The sequence below is a fragment of the Poecilia formosa genome, unplaced genomic scaffold, assembly GCF_000485575.1.
Source record: "Poecilia formosa unplaced genomic scaffold, Poecilia_formosa-5.1.2 Scaffold463, whole genome shotgun sequence".
Lineage (NCBI taxonomy): Eukaryota > Metazoa > Chordata > Actinopteri > Cyprinodontiformes > Poeciliidae > Poecilia > Poecilia formosa.
In genome coordinates, this window is record NW_006800402.1 from 15,076 (window position 1) to 32,794 (window position 17,719).

Sequence of the window (17,719 nt, forward strand, 5' to 3'; positions counted from 1 at the left end):
CACTTTGGCATGCCCCTTAAAATTTCTGCGGAATTTTCTAGTTTTCATTCCTCTCGTCCATTCTGCATTCTTAACACGATCCAGTTCAAATTGAAAGTACTAAACGTCATTCATTTCGCAAAAATTATAATAATTATTATTGTTGTGGCTGGACGAAGCTAGGGCTGTAGCGCCTAGCATACATCATCTACCCAGGATGCATCGCAGCGTAAGCAACATGGCGCCGTTGTTTACAAGACGTGTTGATTCTTGTTGCATTTTATGGATCCAACATTTTAGCATTAATGTGCAAGTTTACTGTTGTCATTTTTTATTCTATTTGTGAATAAAAAATGTTTCTGTGCTGCTAGATAATAAAACTGTTAAGCTACAAAAATGGCCAACTTCAGGTTCATTTGAAGACCGTTTTTTAAGTATATAAATTTAGGTGTCACAAAACGGCAAAATTGCTCTGTAAATGTTATAAATGTTAAATTAAAAAAACAATTTACAAAGTGTTTTGAGTCATTTTTGTTGTGCTGCTTACGGAGGATTAATCCTGCTTTTAATCATCTGAAAATTTATTAATTTGACTTATTTATGTTTGTGAGAGTCTGTTTGCCTCTGTTTAATTAACAACAAAGCTTCCCGCTGCTGAAGGTTTTTCTCCTCCTGTTTCTTCTCAGTAATTAACTGGCTGCTCCATGGCTTTGGAAATAACTATTTCTTTGGGATTCTTTTAAACAAAGACTTTGTTTTCACCTCTGCCAGGAAGTATCATCATTTCATCTAATCAAAGTGAATTAATCAAAGTGTCTTTATCAGTCCACCTATATTATAAATGTGTTTGCTTTGATGATGTGTAGAAACTAAGCTGAGCTGTATTAATTATATTAAATAATGCTCGCTGGCCTGTATTTTCACAATTAAATGAGCTACATTTTCTTCTTTTCTATGCAGCTTTGACTAAAATAAGTCGTCACTTCATTTCCTCTTCTATCACCAACACAAAGCGCTCAGATTGGCACATTTAGCCGCATGAAAAACGTCCTGCGAGCTGCCGGGTTTGCAGAGCATCTCATCTTTTTTCATGATGCATTATCTTTGACAGCGAGTGGAAGCTCTCTCAGCAGGCCTCCTGCTCGCTTCCTCAAATCATCTTTGCTCCGCCGTTTTTATTTTTTAACGACAGAACATGCAGTCATATCCTGTCACCAGCCATGCTGTTTAATTGAGATTACCCTGGGAACAGAAGCATGTGTTTACACCAGATGCAATAAAAAATTAAATAAAAAACACTTGACACTGTGAGGAACTTGTTTTAATCACTTCAACAACATGGTGAAACTTCTAGGCTGTTTTCATTTTTCTTTTCTTTCATTCATGGCGGCGAGCGGAGGATGAGTCAGGCTGTCGCGGCACCAAAAGCCTGCAGAACGTCTGAATGTTTTCACCTCATGTTTATTTCCAGACACATCCGAGTCTGTCGCCTTCTCTGCACCGCAGGGCTGCAAGGTTCTGAAGAAACTCAAAATGTTGTGGCATCAATACAGATTAGGGCTGAAACTAAAGATTATTCCAGTAATCAATTGCTCTGGCAATTAATCGACTGTTTTGGTGATTGACTGTTCTAACAAATCTGAATTACAAACACCTAGCCAGTAAGCTAAATATTTATCTGACTTGGTAAATATTTAGCTTGTAAACTAAATATTTAGCTTGATTATTAAATATTACTAAGTGCTAAATATTTAGTAAACATATCCAGCTTTCTGGATAGTTAGTAAGCTACATATCAAGTTAAATATTTAGTTTGTAAACTAAACATTTAGCTTTATAATTCAATGTTTAGTAAGTAAACTAAATATTTAATTTACTTGCTAAATATTTCATGTGTATCAGGTTTTCTAACTAAAAATTTAGTTATCAAGCTAAATATGTAGTTTGTAATCATATTTAATTAATATGTAAATATTTAATTAGCTTGCTAATTAAATATTTAATAAGCAATATAAATATTTAATTTACTTACTAAATGTTTAGTAAGTATATTTACCTTGCTAATAGACTAAACCACATTAAATATTCAGTTTTAAACTGTGACGTGTATAAGTCAATGAATACCACTATTTTTCTTTGCACTCAACTTTCTGTCTACTTTGAATAATTAAATAATTTCCCATTTTTTGAAAGTTGCTAACACATTTCTACAGAGATTTAAGATCAATGGAGGTAAAATGCAAAGACCAGCAGGGAAGAAAACACCTGAAGCTGTTTTTAGCTAACCTCCTACTTGACTGTTTTTTCAATAATATAAAATCTATATCTCTCAGCAGGGGCAGTAAATGCGCCTCAGACTAATCAGAAAACTGACTGCAGGGTGGTCGCCCAATATGGCTGCTCTGGACGCATCGATTGGGTGTTTCAGACCGCATGGCCAGCTGCTAAATGTCAGAGCTATTAGGGAAGGCAGCCTGAGCCCGGCGCTCTCAAAGAAACAACATCCTGCTCGCTTTGTTTCTATTTAGAAACTCAAAATGATTAATTTTCTGAGGTAAATCACCAGGAGAACATCTTCCTGTTCGTCCAGTCAGAAAACGGATCGGACGTCTGTCTCCTCGCTGTACATCTTGTTCCTGTTCCTGGTGACAGAAACTCATTACTACAGATTGAAAGTACAGACACTTTGATTATGAGCGATGTTAGCGTAGCGTAGCAGCTTTAATATTATCTGATAATCTATACCAGGATCCAGCAGGGAGCCGTGCTGCTCACAAGCACAGCAAGAAGATAATTGGTTGTAATTACTAGGTTTTGTTCTCCCTCCATATTATTGTGTTGCATCACATTTTCTCTGGCTTTCCTCATCGTTCCTTTTTAGTCTCTGTTCTGTTGTTATTTTAGTCTTTAAATAGTTTCATGTTTTATTCTGAGGTTCAGTTTGGGCTCCTTTTAACGTCATACAGTTGAATGAGTTGAGTTTCAGCTGCTCTCTGTTCAGCAGCTCCATTATAATAACAGGAGAACAAGCATACTTAGTTTTCTAACTAAATACTTAGCTTAAAGCTAAGTATTTAGTTAGAAAACTAAATACCCACTTTAGAGCAAAATATTTAGAAAACTAAATACTGAGCTCTAAACAAAATATTTAGCAAGTGAGATAAGCTAAATATTTAGTCTATAAACTAAATATTTAGCTTGCTAGATGACAAGCTAAATTATTTAGCTTGCTTGCTAAATATGTAGTTTACAAATACTAAATATATTTAGCTTGTTGTGTAGTTAAGATAAATATTTAGATTGCTAGCTAAATATGTGGTTTGTAAACTAAATGTTTAGCTAGTTAGCAAGCTAAATGTTCAGTTTGCAGCTAAATATTTAGCCTGGGAATTTATTTGGTCCTTTTGTAACTAAATAAGCTAAATTATTTCTGTTTTTTTTTTTGTTTTTTTTGTCCAGTGTTGAGAAAATAAATTTAAAATAAGCTAGTTTTAAAACTTAACATGTCTTGACTCAAATGGCCTAATTGTGGTCTTGAAATTAGTAATGTATTCTGGCCTATTGACCTTTATGTTACCTGTAGTTACAGCAGATGGTTTGCTAGGATCGTTTGAACTGCAACAATACAATACAGTAGAAGTTGTAGCTTTTCACACGCGTCTGTGAAAAGCCGTAAACACAACAGGGGTTCCTGGCTTCAGATAAAGGGTCAGAGATAGCTCCTGGTTGGATGAGCAAAGATACGCCTTATTTGAATAAATTAAAGATAAGAATACGCCTTTACTATAAAACTTTCCACATGGAGTAACAAATCAGATTTACTCTTGCAATTCTCCAAAGATGTCTTTGGACATCTTTGCTTTTCTTTCTTTCCTTCTTTTTCCAAGTCTGTCAGGTAAACGAATGTATGTCTCTGTTGTTCTGCAGTTTCTGTTGTAATTTTATGCGTTGTCTTCTATTGGATTAAACTGCAATTCTGTGACGCCAACATGCATTGCTGTTTTCTTCTGAGTGACTACACGCGGCCCGCCGGGAGGACCTGGGATCCAAGACGAAGAGAGAGCCAGACTTTTTCCAAAGTTAACTAATTTAGATATTCTTCCTTAACACCAGCTTGTGTCTTAACTTACATTTGTTGACGTAGCAACAGCAGGAAGATTGAAGGTTACAGTCCCATCTCTGGATCTTCCTGCCTGTACTTTTCCTTCTGCTGATTTTACATCCTCTCATTAATTTGAACGAATCTCCAGAGTTTCTGAAGTGATCTCAAGTTGCCATGTGAACACAGCAGCTCGTCTTCGGGCTCTGCATCGTTTTGACGTTTCTCTGCAGCATCGCAGCTTGTTGATACGGCAGAACGTTGGTGGAGTCTCTCCTCAGGCTCTGGGCGTGGAGACACTGAAGCATGGCGGATGGCAGATGTTAGTGGGTGGCACACACAGGTCTCATGACGGCACATGTTCAGGCTCCAAAACATGCAGGGAGAATTTCATTTCTGAATTCTGTGAAACGGAGGAAACTAGAGGACTGGAACGAAACAGTCCTGCATGATGGGAAAAATCTGAATTCAAGTAGCAAAACAGAAATTAGAGGCAAAACCTTCTATGGATTTTATGTGATGGACCATCTGGTTGATTATTTCATCAATACATCCATTGTTTATCCTTACAGGTTCATCACAGAGCTGGACAAATATTCTTCACATTTCAAATAAAAATAGAAAAAAACATGAACTTGTATTCCACCCCTTTACTTTGATACACTTCAAATAATATTAACACAAGAAAGCAGCTGTTATAAAAATTATATGTAAAAGAAACTGTACTTCCTAAGTTAACACCTTGAAATGTGAAAGCTCCTGCTCTCTCTGAAGCTCCGCCCCCAGGAAGTCGTCCCAACATGGCTCCTCTGTAGAGCTTTGGAACGTGACGTCACTGCTGTAGACGGAGGGATACCAGCGCCATCTTTGGTGTCCACAAACATAGCCGACAAAAACCAACATTCTTTTTTAATCCAAGTTACCTAAAATAATTCAGCTATGGTACGAACTTGCTGCGTTATTGAATGTAATGTCCGATCACACAACTGAAACGGTAAAAAGATGGAAAACGGACTTTCGTTTCACTATTTTCCTGCTTGGAAACAACGAGAGGAGGCTAAGCTAAGCTATCGGAGCTAACGAAAAGAAAACGAATGTTCTGGTATCAGCGGTTGAGACGTCCTGATGTTACCTTCTCCAACATCACCAGATACCTACAAGTTTGCTCCAGACATTTTCATTCTGGCGAGTGTCTAAATTCGCTTTGTTGGTTTTGTGTCATAATTTTTTGCTATGATTAAAGTAAACAATTATATAATCAGACATCTGCTTGTTACATGTAATATAACAACCAAACTAACAGGACACTCGGTGTCTGAGTGCCAAACCCAAAAAGACAACGTTTTGGGTTTGCGTTGCTTTATTTTGTTCATTAAAATAACATCTTCATAAATATGTCTACTGCCTGCTGCGTTTGTGTCCACCGCCACATCATGACAAACCAGGTGAAAGAGCCATCTTTAAACATTTAATGTGTAATTAAACAATAAAGGTAACAAGTAAATTTTATGACATAGTTCACACTTTAAGTAAATGTTTGTTGTATTTAACATATTTCAGGGAAGTGAATATGTAATAGATCCTGTTCTAGAATTTTATGTAATTGAACATTACAGGTAACAAATGTGATGATCGCCTGAGGTAATACATTTTATGAACTTTTTAAAAAATATTTTTTAAATATAATTTTGGTTAAAAAACTAAAAAAAAGGGGTCCAAATGGAATAAAAATATGCCTCATCTATATAGTTTAGTAGAATAATTTCACACGGATTTTGAGTCAACAGGTCACATGACCTGGAAGCTATTGAAGAAAAACCCAAATTTTGACAAAAAAAAATTGTTAAAAAAAAGGAAAATGACTTAAAATGGAAAACAAATGACTGCGCCTCACCTATACAGACTAGTAGAAAGATTACAAAGTGATTGAGAATATAGGTCAGATGACCTGGAAGCTATTGAAGAAAACATTTATTAAAATTATTTAAAATATATGACTTTAAAATTTAATAGAGGATATTGTGTCTCATGTAAAAGCACAAATTAGCACTGACGGTTACAATTCAAGGCATTTATTAACATTTGTTTGACAGGAGTGTTTGGTTCTGTAATTTGTTGACAGTCCCTAAGTGAACCTTCGGGCGCTGCGGCCGGGAGCGGTGGAGAACCGCTGACCGAAATTAGCATTCATAAATCGGATCAACCTTTAGCTAAACGCCCCTTACTCCGCGGAGCTCGAATATCCAATATCCAACTTGAAAACAACTTCACTGCGGTCGGTAACGCAAAGAAAACACCGGTGTTCTGACTAGTTTGTTTTGGTCTGTGGACACCAAAGATGGCGCTGAGCGACGTAAACGTCATACGCTGTGACGTCAGCTCCAAAGCTCTATTAACCCTTTAATGTTTTTACAGGCGTTGCTCTGAGCAGCAGCTCTTATAATGAGCTCAGCAGCTGTTTGCTAATTGCTGCTGGCTAGTCTGAAGGAGCTGAGAGGGGAGGAGCTGACCCTCGGAGGCGGGGCTAGGTCCTCCCAGGCATTTTGAACAGCTGAATGTAAAATACATAACATACTGCCCCTTTAATGAAACACTGATTGCTCTTCCTCTGTACTTAATATTAAATAGATCCTGTATTAAATATCGGTTTAGTTAGTTCTGGTAAGTGTATGTAGGTGGATAAGGAGTGGGAATATTGGTAAATTTATACTTCCACCCACTCTGTTATATAAAGCAAAAGTTTTGGCATTATGTTACATGCTGTAAATATTTTTGTGCATATTTAAAAAATAAACACTAGATTTTAAATTAAATCTCAATACAAGTGTTCAGCATTACGTGGGAAACTCTTCAGTAGGTTGTGATTTATAATTCAGGGTTTTATGGTGGGCCATCTTCCTGCTCCACAAACTATTTTTTTTTCTTTGCGCTGGAGACAAAAACACCCTCTGCGGCACAAAGAGCAGCATATTTCTGCAGCACAAAATGACAACAAAACACAGGAAACATCGAGTCCTCGCCCGGCAGAGAATACGTGGGACGCCGTTTCTAAAACGAGACCCAGAATCTCACAGCTCCTCTAAATTAAGGAGAAAAACAGGGAGTGAAAGAGAGAGGAAGGGAGAGGGATCATCTCCGTTGCCGCAGCAACCGTGGCAGACGACCACGCTCTGTCTGAGAGTTTATACGCCTCAACATTTTTCTTACATGCCACAAGAAAGAAAAAACTGCAATCTGAACGGCGCCAACGCAGATGTAGGCTAAACATAGCTACATTAAACCGGAGAGGATTTGATGCATGTAGTGCTTTGTTACCACAAAAACACGATTCCCCTCGTTACAAACCCGTTCACTGAGTTTACAACTTTTCCTTACAAAACCATTCAGCTGTTTTAAAAAAAAAAGTATGAATAGAAGAAATAGAAATAAAACTCCACGTCCCAGCTCGCATTAATGAAGTGATTCATTCATCTGTAGGTGCAGAGGCAGGAAACTGGTGACGCAGGAGGGTTAATATTGGACTCCCTGCGGTGCCAAAATAGGCAGAGAAGATGTGCAACGTGTGGGCGAAGATGATCAAAACTTCTGTTTCTATCAATACCAACACAAGCTTGCTGCATTTTTAGAAAGTCTGGGGAGATTCTGAGTTTAAAATAGAAATACCTCGCTGCTACTAGAAACAAGGAGGGGGAAAAACTGAGGACAAAAAATTAAATAAACTGGATGAAAATATGAAAATGCTGCCAAGATGAATGAAGAGGAGATTCACCTAAAAAAATCCTCAAAAAGGACCAAGTGGAAGATGAAGTAATGCTTCACAAATAATCCTTGGGCTTCATCAAAAATATGTTGACCTTAAGAAAAAGAAATGCAAGAAATAAAATTCAAAAATCGAATCAAACGAGAAACATGTTGCTTCCCTTAAACAAGAATGGTTACACACTTAGCACTCAGCCAGAAAAAACCTTTAAAATAAAATCATCTTTTGTTGCAATTATAAAATAAACAATATAATGTTTTAATTTAAATAATTTGTTCATTTATGTTGTTGAGGACAAACTCTAGGAAAGATCTGCCTTTAAATAAATGTTTGTTTTAACCTGAAATGAAGATGTTGAGAAGAAGAGACGTGAAACAGCCAACTTCATATGGAGGTTCACAAGACGCAGCTTTTATTTTGGTAGTCCACTTCCGGTTTTTTGCAAATGAATTTACATATTAGCTAGCTCTGACTCTAAGATAATATCTAGCTTCCAACTTAATATTTAACTTGTTTATTAAATATTCATTTTGGAGCTAAATATTAATTAGGGTTACTTTAACACTAGTTAACACTAATTGGTGTTAAATATTTAGTTTGTAGGCTAAGTATCTAGCTCTAAGTATTTATATGGCCAGTTAAATATCTAGCTTATAGCTTCATAAATGAATGGAAAAAGATGATAAAAATATAACTTTGAAAAATAAACACCCCTTTTTTTCTGCTAACGGCTACAAACCTCAAAATATTGCTGTTAATTTTTGGCTGTGTAACTTTACAAACAGCACCACAATACTTTTATTACTGTTATTGAGTAAAATAGGCTGAAATAAATCTACTTTTACTTAAGTAACATTTGGCCATCTGGTTAGCTTTGTCTGAGTTTGAAAAGTCAAACATTTAGAAAGAAATGCACAAATGCTGAGATTAGTTCCAGAAATATTCAAGAAAAATTGTGCAAAAGTTGAAAATTTCATTTTTTTTTCTAGCAAACATTCAAATTTTGGAGATAAGAAATATCCTGTCTTTCTAGAAAATTTCTGAGATGAATTTCAAAAATTTTCAAATTTCCCATTTTTGAAACTCTGAAATTATTTTTTTCTATAAAAGTTCTCAGATTAACCTAAAATCTTCTGAGTTTTTTTTTTGTTTGGCAGAAAGTTACTCCTTTTCTGGTAGCATTAGCTAATACACCATCATACACATAACTTTAAAATTAACTTACATTTTACATTATTTAACGGCCTTACTGTTAAACCTACATTATTTAATCCAAACTGTTTTTGCTTTTACAGATGTCATATAGCAGATAATGTTTTTTTTCCATTTTTAACTCATCCCCCGGAAGCCTCCAGTCACCTCGTGTGGCCCTCATCAGCGGTGCAGAGAGCGGGGATTTAACGGCCGGTCTCACGGAGACAGCTGCTTCCACAGGGATCCCACTACATGGACCACCAGCCGCAGGCTTAATGTCCAGCTTTCTCCGTTGCTGCTGGGAAGCAATTAGGTTTTAGCTGGCAGTCTTTTAAAAGCTGCGGCTAAGAAATAATCCAGCAGCAGCAGCAGCAGCGATTCGGGTCACTTCCGCCCAATCAGATGAACGTGACTCTGGCGTTACCTGACATGGCGGTCCTGTTGTCGCAGGTGACAATCTTGACACATAACTGGCGGTGAAATAAAATCCCCAGAGTTGTGAAACCTGCTGTATCATTTTTGGCTCCACATAAGCAGAACATTGCCACCAGGCTGCTGTAGATAGCGAAAGGCAGAGATATCACAAAGGACACAAACATGGAGTGTCATGGCTGACCTTTCCTTTCTCTGCCACTGTCTGAACCCATTAGCTTTGCTCGATAGCAGACACACCAGCGCTTCCTCTCCCGCTCTCTAAACCCGCCATAACTTTTTCTCTCTTCGGTACCATTTTTTAATCTTACACAGTAAATAATTAACAGCAATAATTTGGGTTATTTAGATTATAAAATTAGAAAAAATGGCAGTTAATTTTTCAAATTAATATTTTCATTGTTTTTACTCTTGTTTCAAACTATTTAGTTAGCTAGCTAAATATTTCGCTTGTCAATTAAACAGTTGCAAACTAGTTATTTAGCTTCAAACTAGCTAGCAAGCCAAAAATCTGGTTTGATTTTAAATATTTATTCCAGGGCTAAATATCTACCTAGCTATGGGCTACATATTTAGCTAACATGAAAATTCACTTGCCAATAACCAAAAGTGGAGTACCAAAATAAAAGCTCTTTTCCAAATTTCTATATAACTTCTGCCTTCACATTGCTCATTATATTTCAGCTTAAATTAAAAGATGAGACATTTTAAAGATTCAGACATTTACCAAAAATCAGCAGTGATGCATCACCAATGAAGGATTCATTGTTGGCCCAGCTTTTATGTTAATAGTCCACTTCCACTTGTCAGCACGTATATTAGCTCAATATTTAGCTCTCAGCTAGCTAAAGTGGAGACAAATATATTAACGTCACCCATATTTAGCTGTGAGATAGCTAAATATTTAGATTGTAAGTTAGCTCTGCCTATCTGAGTTAAATATTTAGTTTGGAGCTAAATATCTTTCTTACTAAATATTTATGGAGCTAAATATATTTAGCAAAAATATTTAGCTGGCTAAAGAAATACTTAGTTTGCTAATTAAATGTTTACATTGAAATTGTGACATTTATAAATGAATGAATAACAGTCAAAATATGACTGAAAAATTTATCCTATTTTTTATTTTTCTTTCTTTTGACAGGCTAAATAGCCTAAATTACTGTATTGCTGTTATTTTTTGACTGTGTCTTTACGAACGGTTCCCTGTGGCTCCTTCTCTCTGGTACATTAGCTGACAGGCAGCAGGAAAAGGGAAGGGCTGACGATGACGGCTCCCAACCCCGGCGCCATATTCTGTTCGTCCTTGAACCTCTTTGCTGTTAGAGGACAGCAGATAACTCCTATCTACAGATGTGTTAATTGGTCTTCGGCGCCATTACACCAGTCTGGAGGCTCGGTGGCGGAACAGACGAGGAGCTAACGCCTTGGGAAATCACATGTGATCCAAGCTGACCTTCATGTAATGGGACGGGAACTTCACAAGGCTCGGCTGAGACTTTGCAGGGGGAAAAAAAGAAAGTCAGCATTTGCAAACATGCCTCAGAAATGCCCAGAAGCAATAGGATGTGGTGCATAAATTTATTTCTACATATATTAACATTTTGTTTCTACCTCTTTTAAGGACACAGCCTGTACATTTTTATACAAATAGATTCTAAAACTGATTTGAGGGCAGAAAAAATGTCCAACACTGGATCAGGGTACAGAGGATAAAGGGAAGGATAGCCTGACCAGATCTCAAATTAAATTATTTTTATGATTTCCTGCAATAACAGTCCATCAGAAACAATAGTTCACATGTCAACTAATGACAGTCATTTGTTACAAAATGGTATTGATGAAAGCAAAACTAAAACACTGCCTATTGTGTTCAACAGATCAGATATATTAGTATTACAAAATACCTTTAGGTTTGAATGCTGTTTATTGTTGCACTAAAGTAAGACACTCCATATAAAATAATATTTTGTACAAAGCTTGAGATTTTATAATGGCAGCAAATGAAATAAATGATGTTTTCTTGTTGTAGTCCCAGTTGACAAGCAAACACTGTAAGATCTCAGGGAAACGCGGAGGACCTCGAGCGCCCAAAGGTAACATCCAACATGGCTGCCACCCCATAAAACGCAGTGAGACTCCATGTTAGCTCCTCTGAGTCTGAATTTTACACTCCATAGTTTTGGTGAGAATGTTTCTTAAAATTTGAAAGCATAAAATGAAGACAAATACATTATCGCTTTGTAATGCTAACTGTAGTTAGCGCCACCACCATTAGCAAATCCCAAATATTTTTCTGACTTGAGAGCTTTGGTGGGCTCCATTTGTAGATGGAAAACGGAAATATTTCTTAATACAATTACATTTTTCTTGTAGTTTTACAACTTTCTTCAGGTAACATTGCGTCATATTCCCATAATATTATGGCTTTATTCTTGTGGTTAAAAGGAAAAATCTCTTAAATTGGGCCTAAACTTCTATAGTACAGTATAACTTATATCAATCTGTGTGAAAATAAAAAGTAGATTAACTGAAATCCAAACCAGGACAGTATGGAAGTGAAACTAACAGAAGACGCTACACCGTTATAGATCACCCATCTAGATGTTTTGATCGAGGATGGTAGATTTTGCTACATAGACTATGAACTGGAAAAGCCTTCGCTGTTGTAGAAAAAGAGTTCAGCTACATTGAACTACCTGATTATATGGTGCAAATATCAACCTATGTACAACTTAGAGTCATAACTTTCTCTAGCAGTAATTACTAATAAAAAGACGTTGTGCTTTTGAAACTTTAGACACACCGAAGAAGATTTCCCCTTTTTCATCCAGAGTGCGACGTCTCTGTGTTTTTCGCAGAACGAGTCGCTGAGAGTCATTGAAAAGTGCCAGCTGCGTCCTCCAGCCTCCACACGAGTTTCCATCAGTGATTAAACAGGAAGTTTTCCACTGAAGAGTCCTGAGTTGATTCTGAGTGCCGAGTCCGTCTCTCGAGTCTAGACACCGTCATAAAGACACGTCTCATCCAAGGTGCTACATTGAGGGTTTTATCTGTTGTCTATTTATCTGTTTTAGTAATTCTTTCCCTTGGATAAATCTGGTTTTATGCACTCAACAGGAAGTCTCAGAAATGGCAGTAAAATGCAGTTACCTTCTATTTAATTAGTTCTTTCTGACTTGTTTACCCAAATTACTCACATTAAATCTCCAATATTTTGTCACGTCAGAACCACAAACTTCAGTGTAGATTTTATGTGAACGATTGGGTGGTGGCAGCATCATGCTTCGGAGATGCTTTTCTTTCTCAAAACAAAAACAAAATCTCTAAAAGTGCAAACCTGGTAGGTTTCTTCGAGGTAGGGATGGGCGATTAATCAGTTAATCAAAAATGTTTTCAAGTTTTAATTGTTGGAAAATTGGGAATTTTTTCCACCATTTGTGTTTCCATAGATCAGAATGATGTCAGCACACCCAGGCAGCCAAATATGTTTTACAACCTTTATTTATTTATTTATTTATGTATTTGGACTTTGAATTCAGGTTTTAGGCTGAGATTATGATTTTATTTTCCAATTACAGCAATGAAGTCATAGTATTAAGAAAATGCATGAATAATTTCATGAAGAATGTTGAGCATCTTGTGAAAGTTATACTTTGGTATTGGTTTTAAAAATAAGGAAATATTTCATCTTTCAACAAATTATCTTCAAATTATCATCAGCAGCTGAACTTTGAAACAATTCTGCAAACAAATGTTTATGTTAACGAGAAAAACTGACTGAGCTGCTCAGTCAGATTAATTATCTAATTACATTTTGTCATTTTAAAAATGTTCTGGTAAAATTGCATCTTTATTCTGTTAATATTAAACTGAAATTCTCAGTTTAATAATTCATTGTACAGAAGGGATGTTTGAAATAATAAACATAATAGGTCAAATGTTTTTTTTCAGCCACTTGTCATTTGCAGAAATTAAGGAAATATAAAATAGATTAAAATGAGATTTTATTTCTTAATCCAAACTGCCCAGCCTTACTTTGAGTTCACATAAAATCTCAAAGTTTGCAGCTATAAAGTGACTAAATCTGACTTTACTGTTAGATTTTACTGCAGATAAGCAAGCAGTGACGTTCTGGAACATGGAGTGAAGCTAACTTTAGCGTAATTAGCACCACCACAAAGCGTTGGGCCGGAAATGTCCGACTGGCAGACCGAGGAGCGCCGCCGCCTGCATGGCTTCTCTGCTCAGGAATCAGTCTTTGGTCACAAATCAACCCCAAATGGAATTGAGTTTCATTGACAGGCTGTCCCAGAGTTCGCCGCTGATTGATGGCGTCCATTTCCCCCAGCGTGGGTTTGGATCCTGAGCTTCTCCTTTAACGTTTCGGTACCTCTGAAGCCATTAAAGGGGGCCCATTACGCAAAGTTCACATTTTACACGTTTTTATTCTTCCATTTGGGTTTCTACTGCTTTTGAAAAAAAAATGAAAAAAAAAAACAGAACAAGAGCTTTAAAAAAATCAAATAACTGTTTTTCTGGCAATAAGTTCAGGTTTCTTAGTGTTTCAAAAACCTCAATTGTTAAGTCACATTGAAGAGCACTACACCGTTACCTAGCAACCCCAGTCGAGCCCCGTTACCTAGCAACAGCTGCTGAGTTCCAGGACATCTGCTTAGTTGGTTTTACTGCTGTAAAAGTATTTAGTTGCTGACTTAATATCCAGAAACCACTTGCTGTACTCTTGTTGGTTGTGCAGGAGGCTCCTCTTCTGCTTTTCAAAGATGCACTGTTGTATAATTGCGGATCTGTTTGCAGCCATTTTCACGTGAGTGTTGACAAAACAGGATTAGGGAGCTCATTCTGACTAAAATTTCACTGTCCAAAAATGGTTTTGTGCAAAAAAATGTAATAAACATGTTTTGTATAGGCCATATATTTATCCTAACCTGTCAAAGGAAGCATAATAGGTCACCTTTAACGCCTCTTACGACGGTGTTTTAGGGCCATTTAGATAAGAAAAAAAGGAGTACATTTCCATCAAGAAACTCAGAAATTTTGAGTTTTATCTCAGAAAGTTTCTAGAAGAAACTGGGAAATTTCTGAGTTTGGAATTAGAAAATTTGTAAAACAACAAAAACATTAGATTAGTCTGAGATATCTTCATAAAAAAAAACTTGGAAATTTCCAAGTTTCACAAGTCAAAAATTTTAAGAGTTTTGAAAGTTGAAAATTCAGGTCAGCTCCAATTTTTTCTTGAAAATTTCTGAGGTTAATTTCAAAATTTCACAATTTTTTTCTATCTCAAAATTTCTGAGTTATTGCCAGAATTTTAGTCCTTTATCATTATTATTTCTTTTGATCTAAAATGGCCGCTTTACGCCGTCGGACCTACGAGCCGTCATTGCGCTCAAACGCAGATTTCGATGGCGGTCGCCATGACCATCTGGCTCTTGTTCTTGTCTCGGCCCGGGGACTGGTGCTGCCCGGCCTCGTCTCTGGGAGACAGCGGGTCGGACAGGACGCTGCGTTTGAGCGGCGCCGGGCGGAGGCAGGACGTTCCCGGCGGCGTGGACGGCTCCGGGTGTCTGACGGAGGAACGCGAAGACGACGCGGCGCAACTGCCGGTGCACACTCCGGAGCTGGACCTCTCGCCCCGTTTGGCCCGGTAGGACGCCCGGCGCCGCAGCTCGCTCACCAGCTCGTACTTGATGAAGCAGAAGATGTCCTTGACGCCGCAGCGCTTCTCCGGCTCGGCGGCCAGCAGCCTCTGGAACATGCGCAGGGCGTCGTCGGTGAAGCGGCGCCACTGGGACGGGTAGGTCCCGGCGGGGCAGCCCGCTTTCTGCCAGCGCCGGAACTCCTCATAGAAGGCGTCGGCCGGCATGGCGGCCTCCCAGGGGAAGTTCCCCGTCAGCATGCAGAACAGCAGCACGCCGAACGCCCACACGTCCATGCTAGTGGTGACCAGGAAGCCCTCGGCGCGGTTGGCCCGGCAGACCTCCGGCGCCGTGTAGGGGATGGTGCCGCTCACCCGCTTCACCCGGCAGCCGACGCGCCGCGTCATGCCGAAATCGGCCAGCTTGATGCGGCGGCACTCGCGGTCGAACAGAAGCACGTTTTCGGGTTTGACGTCCCGATGCACCAGGTTTTTACTGTGCATGAAGTCCAGAGCCAAACCGAGCTGCTGCATGCAGCGCTTCACCATCTCCTCCGGCAGGCCGACCTGCAGGACAGACAGGAAATAAACGTTTCTGACGGTTTCCTCACACACGCTACAGATCATCAAGATATTTTAATATCAGAGAGAAATAACCTCACCAAAAAACAAAAACAAAAATCCTGTTTTCAAATGAAAAGCTAACCAAGACCTCCTGGCTCAGTAATTCTGTCACCAGAAGACAAACCAGCTTNGAAGACGCTACACCGTTATAGATCACCCATCTAGATGTTTTGATCGAGGATGGTAGATTTTGCTACATAGACTATGAACTGGAAAAGCCTTCGCTGTTGTAGAAAAAGAGTTCAGCTACATTGAACTACCTGATTATATGGTGCAAATATCAACCTATGTACAACTTAGAGTCATAACTTTCTCTAGCAGTAATTACTAATAAAAAGACGTTGTGCTTTTGAAACTTTAGACACACCGAAGAAGATTTCCCCTTTTTCATCCAGAGTGCGACGTCTCTGTGTTTTTCGCAGAACAAGTCGCTGAGAGTCATTGAAAAGTGCCAGCTGCGTCCTCCAGCCTCCACACGAGTTTCCATCAGTGATTAAACAGGAAGTTTTCCACTGAAGAGTCCTGAGTTGATTCTGAGCGCCAAGTCCGTCTCTCAAGTCTAGACACCGTCATAAAGACACGTCTCATCCAAGGTGCTACATTGAGGGTTTTATCTGTTGTCTATTTATCTGTTTTAGTAATTCTTTCCCTTGGATAAATCTGGTTTTATGCACTCAACAGGAAGTCTCAGAAATGGCAGTAAAATGCAGTTACCTTCTATTTAATTAGTTCTTTCTGACTTGTTTACCCAAATTACTCACATTAAATCTCCAATATTTTGTCACGTCAGAACCACAAACTTCAGTGTAGATTTTATGTGAACGATTGGGTGGTGGCAGCATCATGCTTCGGAGATGCTTTTCTTTCTCAACACAAAAACAAAATCTCTAAAAGTGCAAACCTGGTAGGTTTCTTCGAGGTAGGGATGGGCGATTAATCAGTTAATCAAAAATGTTTTCAAGTTTTAATTGTTGGAAAATTGGGAATTTTTTCCACCATTTGTGTTTCCATAGATCAGAATGATGTCAGCACACCCAGGCAGCCAAATATGTTTTACAACCTTTATTTATTTATTTATTTATGTATTTGGACTTTGAATTCAGGTTTTAGGCTGAGATTATGATTTTATTTTCCAATTACAGCAATGAAGTCATAGTATTAAGAAAATGCATGAATAATTTCATGAAGAATGTTGAGCATCTTGTGAAAGTTATACTTTGGTATTGGTTTTAAAAATAAGGAAATATTTCATCTTTCAACAAATTAGCTTCAAATTATCATCAGCAGCTGAACTTTGAAACAATTCTGCAAACAAATGTTTATGTTAACGAGAAAAACTGACTGAGCTGCTCAGTCAGATTAATTATCTGATTACTTTTTGTCATTTTAAAAATGTTCTGGTAAAATTGCATCTTTATTCTGCTAATATTATTAAACTAAAATTCTCAGTTTAATAATTCATTGTACAGAAGGGATGTTTGAAATAATAAACATAATAGGTCAAATGTTTTTTTTCAGCCACTTGTCATTTGCAGAAATTAAGGAAATATAAAATAGATTAAAATGAGATTTTATTTCTTAATCCAAACTGCCCAGCCTTACTTTGAGTTCACATAAAATCTCAAAGTTTGCAGCTATAAAGTGACTAAATCTGACTTTACTGTTAGATTTTACTGCAGATAAGCAAGCAGTGACGTTCTGGAACATGGAGTGAAGCTAACTTTAGCGTAATTAGCACCACCACAAAGCTTTTGGGCCGGAAATGTCCGACTGGCAGACCGAGGAGCGCCGCCGCCTGCATGGCTTTTCTGCTCAGGAATCAGTCTTTGGTCACAAATCAACCCCAAATGGAATTGAGTTTCATTGACAGGCTGTCCCAGAGTTCGCCGCTGATTGATGGCGTCCATTTCCCCCAGCGTGGGTTTGGATCCTGAGCTTCTCCTTTAACGTTTCGGTACCTCTGAAGCCATTA

At 38.0% G+C, this 17,719-nt stretch overlaps 1 pseudogene; it reads right to left on the reverse strand.

Annotated features, from left to right (window-relative positions):
• Positions 1-11,490: 11,490 nt before the first annotated feature.
• On the reverse strand, positions 11,491-15,856 carry LOC103156099 (serine/threonine-protein kinase SBK1 pseudogene; annotated as a pseudogene).
• Positions 15,857-17,719: the final 1,863 nt, after the last annotated feature.